The 4,083-nt window shown below is 39.8% G+C and overlaps 1 protein-coding gene across 1 annotated transcript in view; it reads right to left on the reverse strand.

Moving 5' to 3' along the window:
* SLC2A9 (solute carrier family 2 (facilitated glucose transporter), member 9) overlaps positions 1-4,083 on the reverse strand; it is a gene marked incomplete at its 5' end in the record, with an annotated part of 96,857 nt that overhangs the window by 51,827 nt on the left and 40,947 nt on the right. The gene's annotated exons all lie outside the window — the stretch shown is intronic.

Consider the following 4,083-nt stretch of genomic DNA (forward strand, 5'->3'; position numbering starts at 1 on the left):
AAAAAAAAAAAAAAAATCATTCTAAATTCCCAACTGGTCCTTCAGCAAAGCTGCTTGTCCCCAGACCAAAGAAAAAAATCCAACTCTTCTTACATGAAACAAAAGTAAAATAAAATACCAAGAACTAAAAAGTCACCTTACAGAAAAAGAGAAGCTGACTCAAGATTTTCATGCCTATTGCGGCCACATCAGCTCTTTCCAGAATTAATACAGCAAGTGATAACAGCAAACCTCTCTATATGAAATCACCTGCCATCATGTAGCGTGCCACAACGTTAACTGTGCATTTCACTGGCCTGCTGATACAGAGCACAGACTGAAACAAAACTGAGGATGAGCTCCCAATTCCCTCTGAAATGTTTATGCCCACTGACAAACTTTTTGGGACCTAGTACTCTGATGACTTATTAACCTCCCATACACCTATGCAGTATACAAGGAAAACAACAACAACAACAAAAATTCACAGCAATACTGCAGGTATGCAGACCGTGAAAGAGAAGAAGGAGCCCAAAGTGCCACATAAGCAGACAGCTCCTGAATGCTATTTGCCAAGTGTAACAAACATAAGATGTTTCACAAGCGGTTTTACAGAAGAGCATGACCGTCCCTTGATGGTAAGTGTGGTAGTAACACAACTAGATTAAAAAACTAACAAAGACAGGATGAGGTTCAACGACTTAATAGTCCCTACAGGAGCACAAAAATAAATCAGGGTAAAAATTAACAAGATGTACACATTTTAAAACAATAAATGTCAATGTTTTTCAGCCTGTGTATCGTTTAAAAGGGAAATAGATTGCTCTAGGATATTTCTGAGACAAACTTCCTAGGCTAACGATGACTACTCTACTTTCACTTCAGTTATTTTTCTAACATGTTTTTTGTTCCAGCTAATGATTTCATAAGCCAACAGAATTAGCTAGTGATTGGGCCAAAAGTTTTGGAATGAAAGAGCTGTGGAAAATGGGGCAGGAGGCCCAAAAACCCAGAAAAAACTGGGTCGAGTATGACACAGAACATCTGACTTCCTCCATCCATGGTGGGTTGTTGTTGCTTCACAGGCGGAAGTAAAACTTCGCCACTTTGGTCAGTTAAACCGCTGCCATGACGAAGAGCTGTATCTCTGCATTCTGATTTCTGTGAGTTTGGAGGTAACATTTTAGCATTCTTGGCTGTAGATTACAGTTGTTGCAAGTTGCTTTCTCTACTTATCAGAAGCTTTTTACTCCTATATGCTCTTAGCTTAAAGTGGTATGCCGCCTATGTTCCCAAACTTTTCCACACCACCGACCTCTCTAGCACTGACTGAATTTTCCACTTTTTTTGTTTCCCATCAAGCTCCCTACACTTTTCTTTCTATGAAATTCAACTCTTCAATGGGAAAAGAAAGCAACAAAAAGAAGATGGGCAACACCACAGACACAAACCGTATTGCGCACTGCATACTCACCCCTTCCTACGCTACGTGTTGCCAGGTCTTCTCCGTATCAAGTGTGAAGACCACACCATGGCAGATCTTTTGCGTACTGAAAACATGCATTGCTGCATGGACCGCTCCATCCTCAGCATGATTTCTTGGCATTTGAAATAGAGCCCTCTGCCTTAAGGACAGACCCCACCAAAGCCTAGGAATCCCACTTGGGGAATGAAACTCTGAAAGCAACATGCAGGACCATATACTTTTGATACAAAAAAAGGATAAAGTCCACCAATGGGAACTTCACTGTAGTTTTGTGTTCTCTTTAGAACTGAGATACAATGGTGGAAGATAAATAAATTTATTATGGATGGTATTTATCATGGATAAATTTTATCACATGAAAAGATACTAAAAACAGATTTATTTATGTCAATATAGGTCAAACCGTCTGGTATTTTGTTATAATTGAATTGATATGATCAGGGCTTCACCATAATTTCTGTTGCACGTGGAAACGAACAAACGTACTGTTTTTAAGCAAAACAGATTTTTATTGTAAGTAAAAGCCTTCAAAGGAAGCACATTTTCTCAGATACCAGCAGGATGATTACAGAGGTCTGCCAGCTGGTAATTTCCCTGGACAGCGACCCAGGATTCTTGCCTGAAAGAAGTGCAGCTTTCCCATATGCCCTGCCCAGATGGTAGTTGTGGATAAGACTAGAATGAGTAACAGGGCACTACAGACAAAACAAATGATCGCAGCTATGAGTTAAAAGGAAGCATTTGCAGTCAGTTAAGCCTTGCTGATGCTGGCTCACACCCAGCAGGTTAGTTCAGATGCAGCCAGACAAAACAAGCCCAGTTCAGCAGTCCCTGTCACACCTCCACCTGTCCTCTAATCTCTGAGCTTCAGGTGACTCATGCAAGATCAGCCAGGGAAGCCATGCAAAACAGACAAGGAATTGAAACCTGGTCCCTTAATCAAGTGGTGCAGCTGCTTCTCTTGACCTCTCTTACAATTTGCTTAGTTTTACTACTAACTATTACTATTAACTATTTAAATAATTTCCAAATGCAAATTTTGCATTAATATTTTTTCATGTTTAGTAGCACTACATGGGAGAAGAAACAAAGCAATAATAATAAAAGGAAAGGCTTGAAACAGCCTATGTAACACACTTCCTGACAAAGACAGTTTTTCTGAGGCTTATTTTCAGATAACAGCCACCCAGCAGCACTTTAAAACAACTCTGGCATGCATTTTGGACTGGATATGTCTCACTATCCTCCCACATCCCCACTCAAGCTATAAGAGTGTGGCTTTGTTTTGCCATCGAATACTGCACAATTTCTATCATCTATTAAATATCCTCAAATCCATAAAATACCTCTATTTCCCCTGAAAATCTAGCTATCGCTTTTTTTTTTGGCAATGTGCTTCATTATTTGAATAGTCTGTTTCTTACAGTGTAATTTTATTTTACTTATGCAGTAATAAATCTTAGAAACACTAGATGACAAGGTAATTCCATTTCTTTTCTCAAAAGGTATCCACAATGAGGAACAAAATAGCGTGTCATTAGCACTGATATCCTACAACTGGAAGAAAACTCCACCTATACAAACATTTCATAGCTCGCCCCATAGCATGAAAAAAATCTTCTAGTATTTTGTTAAAAACTTTCAGATACCAGAGTTCTAATTGCATTAATTTTTCAAACGGTCTTGGATAAATTACTTTGTATCAGGAATGTTCAAGATATAGACACCTGAGGTAAGTCAGAACTAGTTGTCTTTAGATATCAGAAGCATTTACACTTATTATCACTGATCAGACCGGGGGGGAGGGGGGGGCGGTGTGTGTGTGTGGAATCTAGCTGAAGTATGCTGTAATGCTCCAAGCCACAGCAAGAGCTCCTTTCAGCAGAGATAACATTGCCTTTCATACATATGAGCAATTAACGCCTTTGAACTACGACAAAAACCCTTCGGCTTTAAAAACATTCTTGTTCACGCATCTAAGCCAGATGCTTGAAAACTGCATCAAGGGAAGTTCTGGCTGGTTATAAAGAAAACGCTTTCACAGTCTAAGTGGTGAAAACATCTGGCACAGGTTGCCCAGGGAGACTGTGGACTCTTCATCCTTGGATGTATTTAAAACTCAACTGCACAAAGCCCTTGGTAGCCTGAGCCAACCCTGAAGTCAGTCCTGCTCTGGGCAGGGGCTTGGACCAGATGACCTCCAAAGATTCCTTTCAACCTAAATCGTCCTGTAACCTAGCTGATGCAGTAGGCTCAGACAGAAGGAAAAGGAGACTTTAATAGCCATTAGCCTGATACATATGACTGTCAACAACACTTCTCACCATTGACTGTTTTGCGTCTTTTCTCCTCTTTTGCTCCACTTTCCAGGAAAGGCTTATTGAAGCACAGCTTATTCTTCAAATTGTATGAAACAACAACAAAAACATCAAACATCCAGTGCAACCTCTTAAAACCACTTAAAGGAACTTCTGCTGACTTCTGTAAGTACAGAACTGAATTAATCCAAGCAGAAATGTCTACTGAAAAAGACAACCTTTACCTAACACGAACAAACATGGGGCATATCAGACCAGATCTTAACTGAAACAGAGATTCCAAGTATCAAAAGCAGAAGC

The sequence above is a fragment of the Buceros rhinoceros genome, unplaced genomic scaffold (assembly GCF_000710305.1).
Source record: "Buceros rhinoceros silvestris isolate BGI_N320 unplaced genomic scaffold, ASM71030v1 scaffold933, whole genome shotgun sequence".
In the NCBI taxonomy this organism is placed as follows: domain Eukaryota; kingdom Metazoa; phylum Chordata; class Aves; order Bucerotiformes; family Bucerotidae; genus Buceros; species Buceros rhinoceros.